This window comes from Hypanus sabinus, chromosome 2 (assembly GCF_030144855.1).
Source record: "Hypanus sabinus isolate sHypSab1 chromosome 2, sHypSab1.hap1, whole genome shotgun sequence".
Taxonomy (NCBI): domain Eukaryota; kingdom Metazoa; phylum Chordata; class Chondrichthyes; order Myliobatiformes; family Dasyatidae; genus Hypanus; species Hypanus sabinus.
In genome coordinates this window covers 181,301,919-181,315,232 of record NC_082707.1, presented here as the reverse complement: position 1 = coordinate 181,315,232, position 13,314 = coordinate 181,301,919, and the positions used below count along the sequence as shown (strand labels likewise).

Genomic DNA, 13,314 nt, shown 5'->3' with positions numbered 1-13,314 from the left:
CCTCAGTACCACCCTTCCCACAGTGCGACCCCACCTCACTACCACCCTTCCCACAGTGTGACCCCTCCTCAGTACCACCCCTCCCACAGTGACCCTCCCTCAGTACCACCCCTCCCACAGTGACCCTCCCTCAGTACCACTCCTTCCCACAGTGTGACCCCTCCTCAGTACCACCCCTCCCACAGTGTGACCCTCCCTCAGTACCACCTCTCCCACAGTGTGACCCTCCCTCAGTACCACCCCTCCCACAGTGACCCTCCCTCAGTACCACCCCTCCCACAGTGTGACCCTCCCTCAGTACCATCCCTCCCACAGTGACCCTCCCTCAGTACCACCCCTTCCCACAGTGTGACCCTCCCTCAGTACCACCCCTCCCACAGTGACCCTCCCTCAGTACCACTCCTTCCCACAGTGTGACCCTCCCTCAGTACCACTCCTTCCCACAGTGCGACCCCTCCTCAGTACTACCCCTCCCACAGTGTGACCCCACCTCAGTACCATCCCTCCCACAGTGTGACCCCTCCTCAGTACCACCCCTCCCACAGTGTGACCCCTCCTCAGTACCACCCCTCCCACAGTGCGACCCCTCCTCAGTACTACCCCTCCCACAGTGTGACCCCACCTCAGTACCATCCCTCCCACAGTGTGACCCCTCCCTCAGTACCACCCCTCCCACAGTGACCCTCCCTCAGTACCACCCCTCCCACAGTGTGACCCCTCCTCAGTACCATCCCTCCCACAGTGACCCTCCCTCAGTACCACCCCTCCCACAGTGTGACCCCTCCTCAGTACCATCCCTCCCACAGTGACCCTCCCTCAGTACCACCCCTCCCATAGTGTGACCCTCCCACAGTGTGACCCCTCCTCAGTACCATCCCTCCCACAGTGACCCTCCCTCAGTACCACCCCTCCCACAGTGTGACCCTCCCTCAGTACCACCCCTCCCACAGTGACCCTCCCTCAGTACCACCCCTCCCACAGTGACCCTCCCTCAGTACCACCCCTCCCACAGTGTGACCTCTCAGTACCACCCCTCCCACAGTGTGACCTCTCTCAGTACCACTCCTTCCCACAGTGTGACCTCTCTCAGTACCACCCCTCCCACAGTGTGACCCTCCCTCAGTACCACCCCTCCTACAGTGACCCTCCCTCAGTACCACCCTTCCCACAGTGACCCTCCCTCAGTACTGCCCCTCCCACAGTGTGACCCCACCTCAGTACCACCCCTCCCACAGTGACCCTCCCTCAGTACCACCCCTCCCACAGTGTGACCCCACCTCAGAACCACCCCTCCCACAGTGTGACCCTCCCTCAGTACCACCCCTTCCACAGTGTGACCCTCCCTCGGTACCACCCCTCCCAGTGTGACCCTCCCTCAGTACTACTGATCCCCACAGTGTGACTATCCCTCAGTACCACCCTCCCACAGTGTGACCCTCCCTCAGTACTGCCCCTCCCACAGTGTGACTATCCCTCAGTAGCACCCTCACACAGTGTGACCCTCCCTCAGTTGCCCCTCCCACAGTGTGACCCTCCCTCAGTACTGCCCCTCTCACAGTGTGACTATCCCTCAGTACCACCCTCCCACAGTGTGACCCTCAGTACTGCCCCTCCCACAGTGTGACTATCCCCTCAGTACCACCCTCCCACAGTGTGACCCTCCCTCAGTTGCCCCTCCCATAGATGAGCCTCCTTCACTACTGACTCTCAAACAGTGCAATCTCCTTTATATACCACCCCTCCTGCAATACAAAACTCCCTCAGTCCAGCACTCCCTCTGTACCTTTTACATTGTTAGCCTATAGTTCAGTCTGCCAGGTCCTGATGCAGGGTTCTTCATCCCCTTTCCCCACCCCACAGACGCTGCTCAGTCTGCTGGGTTCTTCCAGCAGATTGTCTGTTGCCCCAGATTCTGGCGTCAGCCATCTCTCGTGACTTCACAAGTCTATGTCACTGGTTTGAATCAACACATTTTGAAGTCAGCTGCTGACAATATTAGAGTCATAGAGCACTACAATAGAAAAACAGGCCCTTCAGCCCACCTAGTCCATGCCAAACTGTTATTCTGCCTAATCCTATCGATTCACACCTGGACCACAGCCCTGCATACCCCTCACAACCTTGTACTGATCCAAACTTCTCTTAATTCTTGCAATTGGACCCACGTCCGCTTGCAGCTCATTCCACATTCACCACTCTCTGAATGAAGAGGTTCCCTTTAACTGTTTCACCTTTCACCCTTAACCTATGACCCTATCTCACCAATCTCAGAGGGAAAAAATCCTGTTTGCATTTACCCTATCTATACCTTCATAATTTTGTAAACCTCTATCAAATTTCACCTCATTCTCCTGTGCTCCAGAGAATAAAGTCCTAACCTACTCAAATTTTCCCTATAATCCAGGTCCTCCAGTTCTGGCAAAATCCTTGGATATACAATACTTCAAATTTAGGCTCGTGAAGGCCTTATAAACTCATACATAACACCCCAACTCTGTTTTATGAAGGCCTTTGTGCCAAAGATTCTCTTTACGACCCTCTCTACCTGTGACGCCACTTTCAAGGAATTATGGACCAATTTTCTATTTAACTCTATCTTTATTTAATGAGCCGGCGTTGTTGATGGGGGTATTTCTGACCGGATCCGCAGACTCCCGTCTCACCCAGCGGAGGGCGCTGGCAGCCGTCGGGAATTTGTTAAAGAGCCCTCTCCAATGATAGCCACGAATTCCGTCAAATGGTTACTGTGATATGACACCCCAGCAGTGTCCCAACAGGAGCTCAGATGAACACCTACTCAAATTAGAAACAGTGGCTTTTTCTCTTTCTGTTGGGAAGTTGAGAGTCAGAGGCCAGATCAGGTTGGTGGGGTGGGGGGGTGGTTGTCTCTTTGTGGAATTGGAATTGGTTTCTTCAAGATTGTTTACCATTATTCTTCAGTAAACATGTGTAAAGGAGAACAAAATTATTGTTACACTGGATCCAATGCAGCAGAAGAAACACAGTAAGTGTGAATAAGTACAAGAGATTCTGCAAATGCTGGAAATCCAGATTAACTCCAGGGAAATCTGGTTTAAGATCCTACTGGTGCACACGAAACGACAATTGGCTGGTGGAAAATGAAACAAACAAATTATAATTTACTGTATTAATCAGACTTTTTCCTCAGAAACGATTACTGTAATCAGTTGCTGTAACTCCCTTTTGGAGCCGAGCTTTTAAACCTGTTCCGGCCTGGCATGTTTACAGGGTGAACTGAGGTCTCGAAGGTGCAGGATGGTTGCAGTGTGGTGGGTACGGGCCAAATCGAGGCGACGGGGCCTGGGCCCAAGAGGGGGAATGAGCCTGCAGGTCCAGGCACAGGCCTGAGAGCGAGGAAAGACTTGAGGTTTGACTGATTTCAGTGTCAGGCTGAATCGAGGCGGCTGGGCCCGGCCCCAGGAGCATTTCAAAGCTACAAAGCCTGGGTTCAAGATGGAGGAAGGATCTGAGTTTGAGATGATTTCAGCACTGGCCCAGACTGAAAACATCAGTGTGTCAGGGCCAGAAGCAAGGTATGGGCTGCTTCAGCTTGCTGATCCACGAATTTTACTCCTCTCTGCGCTGAACTGAGGCTGTGGTCTGCAACTAATGGGCTCCATTAGTGATGACTGACTTCGTGGCCATGCACTTGCTTGCGTGAACTTCAGTTCTGAATGTTATTTGCTTACTTTTATTGTTTGTGCGATTTGTTTTATTTTCTGCACACTGGGTGTTTGTCTTCTTTATTTAAATAGGTTCTATTAGGTTTACTTTTTTGTGGCTGTCTATAAAGAGTCAAACTTCAAGGTTGTATAAAGTATACATTGTTGTTCTCAGCATCCCATCTGTCTCGAAGGACAATGGGTGATGATCGTCATCATCAGGAACCTGGGCGGAAGGTATGGAGATCCTGAGATGCCCAGTCGTCAAGATCCCCCTCTCAGCCTCACCAAAGGAAAGCTTATGAAGCAATACGCTTGGCACCAGCTTGGCTGCAGGAGCTGCCGGAAGGATGTTCAATGACGTCCAGTCGCATTAGGGGCTCCACTCCAGATTTGCTGTCTGGGTTTACTCCCGTAGACTTCATCTCTCCCGAGGCTGCTCAAGGCAGTGGGGCTACTTACCTGTAGCTGGGGATCTGGTCCACACGCCAGAGAGCCTGCATGCTACATGTGCAGGGGCCAGACCTCCTCCCAGTCCTCTATAGTTCACCCGAGTCCGAAAGGAGTTCAGTTTCCGTGTGTCGCCAGCGAGGAGGCGGTACATGAGGCTTCCTGTTGGAGAGGCGGTGCACTGGCAGGGACAGACTTACGCATTCAGCTCTCCTTTTCGCGAGACCGCTAGTCAGCAGTGGAAGCTGAAAGTGGGAGTGACAAGCACCACCACTACACTACCACACTAGATGTGCCATCATATTTTGACACTAAAGAATACATACTTTGAACTTTGAACACACACAAAATGCTGGAGGAACTCAGCAGGTCAGGCAGCATCTATCATGTGGACCAAATCCAATAAATAAATAAAAGTATGATGAGCTTGTATACATAGACTGATTGCATGTACATAAATTGGCACATGTAGTACGTAGTTCAGTGTAGTTTTTGTTTTGTTCATGTAGCACCATGGTCCTGAAAAACGTTGTCTCGTTTTTACTGTGTACGGTACCAGCAGTTATGGTTGAAATGACAATAAAAAGTGACTTGACTTGATGTATCAAGATACAGTGGAAAGTTTGTCTTGCACAATATACAGATCAAACCATTACACGGTGCATTGAAGGTAGAACAAGGTAAAGCAATAGCAGAATGCAGAGTGGAACACAGAAATCTACAGCACATTACAGGTCCTGCTGTGCCAACCATTAAACCAACTCGAGAAACTGCCTAGAATTTCCATATAACCATTACAGCAGGGAAACAGGCCATCTCGGCCCTTCTAGTCCGTGCCAAACGCTTACTCTCACCTAGTCCCACTGAGCCACACTCAGCCCATAACCCTCCATTCCTTTCCTGTCCATATACCTATCCAATTTTTTTTTAAATGACAATATCGAACCAGCCTCTACCACTTCTACTGAAAGCTCGTTACACACAGCTACCACTCTCTGAGTAAAGAAGTTCCCCCTCGTGTTATCCCTAAACTTTTGCCCTTTAACTCTCAACTTCGTAAAGAGCACCAAATTTCTTGGTGTTCACCTGAAGGAGAATCTCACCTGGTCCCTCAACACCAGCTCCATAGCAAAGAAAGGCCAGCAGTGTCTCTACTTTCTGCAAAGGCTGAGGATAGTCCATCTCCCACCCCCCATCCTCACCACATTCTACAGGGGTTGTATTGAGAGCATCCTGAGCAACTGCATCACTGCCTGGTTCGGAAATTGCACCATCTCGGATCGCAAGACCCTGCAGCGGATAGTGAGGTCAGCTGAGGAGATCATTGGGGTCTCTCTTCCCGCCATCACGGACATTTACACTACATGCTGCATCGGCAAAGGAAACAGCATTATGAAGGATCCCATGCACCATTCGGGCTCTCATGACCAGACTATGTAACAGCTTCTTCCCCCAAGCTATCAGACTCCTCAATACCCGAAGCCTGGAATGACACCTTGCTCTGTTGTCCTGTTTATTATTTATTGTAATGCCTGCACTGTTTTTGTGCACTTTATGCAGTCCTGTGTAGGTCTGTAATCTAGTGTAGCTTTCTCTGTGTTGTTTTTTTACGTAGTTCAGTCTAGTTTTTGCACTGTGTCATGTAACACCATGGTCCTGAAAAACATCGTCTCATTTTTACTATGTACTGTACCAGCAGTTATGGTCAAAATGACAATAAAAGTGACTTGACTTGACTCTTGTTTGAATCTCCCCTACTCTCAATGGAAAAAGCCTATCCATATCAATTCTATCTATCCCCCCTCATAATTTTAAGTACCTGTTTCCTAGCACATAGCCATAGCTCCATGTACATATCCAAGAGTCTCTTAAAAACCTGCTGTATCCAACAAAAGACCTTATTGTGTCCGAATGAAGTGTTACAGCGACAGAGAAAGTGCAGTGCAGGTAAACAATAAAGTGCAAGGTCGTAATGAGGTAAACTGTGAGGACAAAGAGTCTGTTCAGTTGTCTGATTGCAGAGGGGTAGAAGCTATCCTTGACCTTGGGTGTACATGCTTTCTGGCATTTGTGTTTTCTTCCTAGTGGGAAGGAGAGAGAAGGGAGAATGCCTGGGGTGGGTGGGGTACTTGGTTATGCTGGCTGCTTTACCGAGGCAGTGAGAAGTGTAGACACAGTCCCTGGAGGGGAGAGGGATGTGCTGAGCTGTGTCCACAACTCTCTGCAGCCTCTTGCAGTCACAGGCAGAGCAGTTGCCATGCAAAGCTGTGATGCCATTCAGATAAAATGCTTTCTGTGGGCATTTGTCAGGGTTGACGGCCCAGCGCCAAATTTGATTTAAAGCATCCTGACGAAGCAGAGGCATTGGTAAGCTTACTTGGAAAGGACGGTGCTGAGGGAACCCCGTGTCAGACCCCTCGTGCACCAAAGACAAACTCTTACTCTATCTCACTGTGCTTCTTTGCACAGGAATTCCACTTTCTCCGTCCCTGGAACACTTTGAACGCACGACAGTACAAACAATTTACCAACTTACCGCTAGACTTTGCCTTCTGTAACACAGGAGATTCCGCAGATGCTGGAAATCCAGAGCAACACACACAAAATATTGGAGGCGCTCAGCAGGCCAGGCAGTGTCTATGGAGGGGAATAAACAGTTGGTGTCTTGGCCTGAGATCCTTCATCAGGACTAGCGATTCGGCATTTTGTTTTCTTTTCCTACATCAATAAGCTTGAATAGGTGAGGCCTTGTTTTCTGGAGCATATGAGATTCAAGAGGGATTTGATAGAGTTCTGCAAAATTATGAGGGGGATAGATTGTTACAAGAGTGTAGGAAGCGAACCCAAGTGCAGGACACAGGCACGGAGATTGAGTTTGGATGCTGACATGGACGTAAACGCCGAACAGTAAACAGGAGGAATCTTGACTCGGAGCCCTGATACGGAACCTTGACGCAGAGCCTTGGCTCAGAGAAACGGAGTCTCATAGGTAAATCTTGAAACAGGAGCTAAACTTAGAACAAACAGTTCAAAGCAGTCAAGGAACATAGTTATCTCACAGGAAAAAGACCAACAAACTGGCAACTAGTGGTTGTGATGTCAGAGTTCTTATACTGAGTCTCTGATGGAAACCAGGTGTGTCATCATTAAAGCGAATTGGAAGCAATTAGGGAACTTAACGATTGGGACCATGGCATAATCAAAGAAATTTAGGAGCAAGACAGGGAGTTAACGATCAGGACCATGACAGTGATATGGTAGGGTAAATGCAAGCAGGCTTTTTCCACTGAGTTCAAGTGAGACTCGAACCAGAGGCTCAGGGTGAAAGGTGAAACATTTAAGGGGGACATGAAGGGGATCTTCATCACACAGAGGGAGGTGAGAGTGTGGAGGGGCTGCCAGCACAAGTGGTGGATGCAGGTTCGACTTCAAATTTAGGTAAGTACAGGGACAGGAGTGGTATGGAGAGCCTAGAGGGGCCAAAGGGCCTGTCGGTGTTGCAGCACTCTGATCCTATGTGTAGAATTATCTGTCATATGGTACAGTGGCAAAAGCTGTTCACTGTATCTCAGTACACATGACAGTGATAAACCAGTTATCAAAACCTTTCCCAATTCGGAACAATCTAACAATCTCATTCTGCAATTTCAGCCTATTGAACCGGGGTGGAGAGTTGTTATTGTTTCCTGTGCTTGCCAGTATTTTATATAATCACCTACATACATATGATTTAATTTCCCAGCAATTACAGTACAGTTATTTCTGTATTTTTCTAGAAACTTCTTAGTTTTCAATAGACAATAGACAACAGACAGTAGGTGCAGGAGTAGGCTGTTCAGCCCTTCTAGCCAGCACTGCCATTCACTGTGATCATGGCTGATCATACACAATCAGTACCCTGTTCCTGCCCTCTCCCCATATTCCTTGACTCTGCTATCTTTAAGAGATCTATCTAACTCTCTCTTGAATGCATCCAGAGACTTGGCCTCCACTGCCTTCTGAGGCAGAGCATTCCACATATCCACCACTCTCTGGGTGAAAAAGTAGCAGGTTTCACGTCAAATGAATCTATTTTATAGGTAAGTTGTCATCAATGGAATTTGTTGTATTATCTCTTCTCCCAGAATGAAACAACCACAACTGACTTCTCCTTTGTCGTTTCTTTATTCTCTCACTTTTCTCTTGTTCGTCTCTCATTCTTGTAACATTAAGTAAACCGGTCAGAAGTAACAACTTAATCCCTCACTCTTGACTTTTGAAGAATCTTTCGATCACAAAAGTATCAGGATCTTGTGGCGACCCACTTCTTAACGCACTCGAACCGGCTCACAAATGTGGACATTGGGGGGTGTATCGCCGGTTCTGGGGGTGCGGTTATGTGGCGACCCACTTCCTAGCGCACTCGAACCGGCTCACAAATAGCCAGTGCGCCAGCATAAAGGCCAGTCCCAAAAGGGCACCAGGTCTGCTTCACTAACAAAGGGAAAAGCTCGCGTAGGACTGTGAGTATGTGCCCCCTACAGCATCCGCACCCGGGGAGGGCGGGATCAGGGAGGCTTTAAAGTGAAGCCACAAAGTTCGAATAAAATCTTCTTTAACTGCAGTTTATCGACTCCGTGTCATTATTTCAGCACTGTGTGTAGCACACCGCTACAATTGGTGACCCCGACGGCCCAAACGATTTTTGGACCGGAGATGACCGACGCCGCATCTGTTCATGCAGTTTCGTTGAAACTGCCAAGCTTCTGGACGCTGCGACCTCACCTATGGTTCCAGCAAGCAGAAGCACAGTTCCACGTTCGGCAGATAACCTCAGAGGACACACATTACTACTACATGGTGAGCTCCCTCGACCAGGAAACAGCGGCCCAGGTTGAGGAGTTCGTACAGTCTCCCCCAGCAGACGGCAAGTACACGGAATTCAAAGCCCTCACGGCATGAGCGAGCTGCCCATTTACTGCACCTGGATGGCTTGGGGGTTAGACCTTCATCGGCTTCAATGAATGAGATGTTGTCTCTGGCCAGCGGACACACACCCTGCCTCATGTTTGAGCAGGCATTCCTGGAGCAGCTGCCCGAGGACATACGCCTGCGGCTGTCCGACGTGGATTTCAGCGACCCCCGGAAGGTGGTAGCCCGGGCAGACTTGCTGTGGAACGCCAAGAAGGTGAGTGGGGCGTCCGACACACAGATCACCAGGCCACACTCCCAGCAACAAACCAGACCCGGCCCGGCCACAGAGCCCGCTAACCCCAGAGGCAGAGGTGGGGAGCCACACAAACAATGGTGCTTCTACCACCAGCGGTGGGGCGCAGAAGCCCGCCACTGTAGCCCGCCCTGCAAGTTCCCGGGAAACGCCAAGGCCAGCCGCCGTTGATGGCTATGGCAGCTGGCCATCAGGATAGCCTCCTGTATGTGTGGGACAAGCAGTTAGGACGCCGTTTTTTGGTCAACACCGGTGCCGAGATCAGCGTCTTACCTCCGACGAGTTACGACACCCGCAACAGGGCACCGGGTCCCCCCCAAGGGCCGTGAACGGCAGCACAGTAAGGACCTACGGCACCCGTACGGTGCAGCTACAGTTCGGCTCCAGCCGGTTCGCGTGGGTCTTCACACTGGCCGCCGTAGCCCAACCACTCCTGGGTGTGGATTTTTTGCGGGCTCACAGCCTACTAGTCGACCTGCCCAGGAAGAGACTGGTACACGCCGAGACCTTTCAGACGTTCTCCCTGGGTGCAGCCTAGTTGCCAGCCCCTCACCTAGACTCCATCACGCTGTCCGACAACGACTTCACCAGGGTCCTGGCGGATTTCCCATCGGTTCTGGCACCGCAGTTCACAGCGGCCATGCCCAGGCACGGCGTACAGCACCACATCCCGACCCAGGGACCACCCCTCCACGCCCGCGCTCGGCGGCTTCCCCCGGACAAGCTCCGACTGGCGAAGGAGGAGTTCCAGAGGATGGAGGAATTGGGGATCATATGGCGGTCCGACAGCCCATGGGCCTCCCCCCTGCACATGGTGCCCAAAGCGACAGGGGGCTGGAGACCATGCGGCGACTACCGCAGGCTGAACGAGGCTACAACACTGGACCGCTACCCTGTGCCACACATTCAGGACTTTGCAGCAAACCTGCACGGCGCACGGATCTTCTCCAAGGTAGACCTCATCTGAGGATACCATCAAATCCCGATGCATCCTGACGACGTCCCCAAAGCGGCTCTCATCACCCCGTTTGGCCTTTTCGAGTTCCTCCGCATGCCGTTTGGCCTGAAGAATGCCGCACAGACGTTCCAGCGGTTAATGGACGCGGTGGGACGTGACCTGGACTTCGCTTTCATCTATTTGGACGACATCCTCATAGCCAGCAGCAGTCGTCAGGAGCATCTGTCCCACCTCCGTCAACTCTATGCCCGACTGAGTGAGTACGGTCTAACAATCAACCCGGCCAAATGCCAGTTCGGGCTCGACACCATTGACTTCCTGGGCCACAGGATTACTAAAGACGGGGCAACCCCTCTGCCCGCCAAGGTAGGCGCGGTCCGCCATTTCCCCTGACCCAACACAATCAAAGGCCTTCAGGAATTCGTGGGTATGGTAAATTTCTACCACCGCTTCCTCCCTTCAGCTGCCCGAATCATGCGCCCCCTGTTCGCCCTGATGTTGGGTCCGGGCAAGGACGTTACCTGGGACGAGGAGTCCACCGCCGCTTTCATTAAAACAAAAGAAGCCTTGGCAAACACCGCGATGCTAGTGCACCCCAGAATGGACGTCCCTACCGCCCTCACAGTGGACGCATCAAACACGGTGGTCGGTGGGGTGCTGGAGCAACTCATCGCAGGTCGCTGGCAACCCCTGGCGTTTTTCAGCAAACACCTGCGACCACCCGAGCTCAAATACAGTGCTTTCGACCGGGAACTGTTGGCGCTCTACCTGGCAATCCGGCATTTCAGGTACTTCCTAGAAGGTCGGCCCTTCACCGCGTTCACGGACCACAAACCGCTTACCTTTGCGTTTACGAAAGCGTCCGACCCCGGTCGTCCCGCCAGCAGCGACATCTGTCCTACATCTCCGAATACACGACGGATGTCCGGCATGTCTTGGGAAAGGACAATGTCATGGCGGACGCACTCTCTCGCCCTAATATCCAAGCCCTTTCCCAAGGGATAGACTTTGAGGCACTGGCAGAGGCACAGCAGGCAGACGAGGAGATCCCTAGCTACAGAACCGCAGTCTCTGGTTTGCAGCTCCAGGACCTCCCCGTAGGCCCAGGTGAGAGGATCCTACTCTGTGACGTCGCCACCGGCCAGCCCCGTCCCGTCGTCCCGACAGCCTGGCAGCGACGCGTTTTCGACTCCATTCATAACTTAGCGCACCCCTCCATCAGGTCAACCGTCTGGATGGTCTCCAGCAGGTTCGTTTGGCACGGACTCCGCAAACAGGTCAGTGAATGGGCCAAAACGTGCATGCACTGCCAGACGGCCAAGATGCAGCGGCACACCAAAGCTCTGCCGCAGCAGTTCCACCCCACCCACCGGCGTTTCGACCACATTCATGTGGATATCATGGGCCCCCTGCCAGTGTCGTGCGGAGCGCGGCACCTCCTGACTATCATGGACCGGTTCACAAGATGGCCAGAGGCGGTCCCACTCACCGACACCACCTCCGAATCTTGTGCCCGGGCACTGATCGCCACCTGGATATCTCGCTTTGGTGTACCAGCCCACATTACCTCCGACAGAGGCGCCCAGTTCACCTCCAGCCTGTGGTCAGCTATGGCCAGCCTTTTGGGGACACAGCTGCACCACACAACTGCCTACCACCCACAGTCGAATGGCCTGGTGGAGCGTTTCCACCGTCACCTAAAGTCGGCTCTCATAGCCCGCCTCAAAGGGCCTAACTGGGCGGACGAGCTTCCCTGGAATTCGCCCAGCGCCCAAAGAAGATCTGCACACCTCGTCCGCTGAGTTGGTATACGGCGCACCCCGGTCGTCCCCGGGGAGTTCCTACCAGCCCCAAGGGGGCAAGAGGAAGATCCCGCAGCAGTCCTGGGCAGACTACGCGAGAAGCTCGGTAACCTGGCCCCCATACCCACTTCACAGCATGGGCAGAACCCGACCTGCGTACCCAAAGACCTGCAGAACTGTAAGTTTGTGTTTGTACGAAGGGGCGGGCAGCGGCCATACGAGGGGCCGTTTATGGTGCTCCGGAACAACGGGTCCACGTTCGTGCTGGACGTTGGGGGGAAGGAGGAGGTTTTCACGGTGGACCGCCTCAAGCCGGCCCATGTGGACCTGGCACAACCGGCCGAGTTTCCGGCACCTCGGCGCAGAGGCCGACCTCCCAAGCAGGGTCCGGCCCAGACTGTGGACATTGGGGGGTGTATCGCCGGTTCTGGGGGGGCGGTTATGTGGCGACCCTCTTCCTAACGCACTCGAACCGGCTCACAAATAGCCAGCGTACCGGCATAAAGGCCAGTCCCAAAAGGGCGCCAGGTCTGCTTCACTAATAAAGGGAAAAGCTCGTGTGGGACTGTGAATACGTGCCCCCTACAGCATCCGCACCCGGGGAGGGCAGGATCAGGGAGGCTTTAAAGCGAGGCCGCGAAGTTCGAATAAAATCTTTTTTAACTGCAGTTTACCGACTCCGTGTCGTTATTTCAGCGCTGCGTGTAGCACACCGCTACAATCCAACCTATTTCGCCTGAAGGCAGCAGCAAGTGGGAGTGAAGCTGCTCCAAACTGTGACACTCAGTGTGTAACACACACTCAAACACACTCACACTCACACACTCAAACACACTCACAGACACACACACACACTCAAACACACTCACAGACACACACACACACTCAAACACTCACACAGACACACACACACTCAAACACATTCACACTCACACACTCAAACACACTCACAGACACACACACTCAAACACACTCACACACTCAAACACACTCACAGACACACTCACACACTCAAACACACTCACAGACACACACACACACTCAAACACTCACACAGACACACACACACTCAAACACATTCACACTCACACACTCAAACACACTCACAGACACACACACTCAAACACTCACACTCACACACACAAACACACACTCACTCACCTGTAAACACACGGAGTGCACTTCGTGAGTGGGGGTGTGGGTGTACGGCGAGTG

At 52.1% G+C, this 13,314-nt stretch overlaps 1 long non-coding RNA gene across 2 annotated transcripts in view; it reads right to left on the bottom strand.

The window, feature by feature from the left end:
* LOC132388449 (uncharacterized) overlaps positions 1-13,071 on the bottom strand; it is a 37,902-nt gene extending 24,831 nt beyond the window's left edge. The window contains exons 1-2 of one of the 2 annotated variants that reach the window (XR_009510240.1): positions 12,774-13,071; positions 6,670-6,770 (exon numbers count right to left, since the gene is read on the bottom strand). This is a non-coding gene — a long non-coding RNA (uncharacterized LOC132388449). Of the gene's footprint in view, positions 1-6,669; positions 7,354-12,773 lie in introns of those variants that run through there. The other variant, XR_009510239.1, reaches the window with a different exon arrangement.
* Positions 13,072-13,314: the final 243 nt, after the last annotated feature.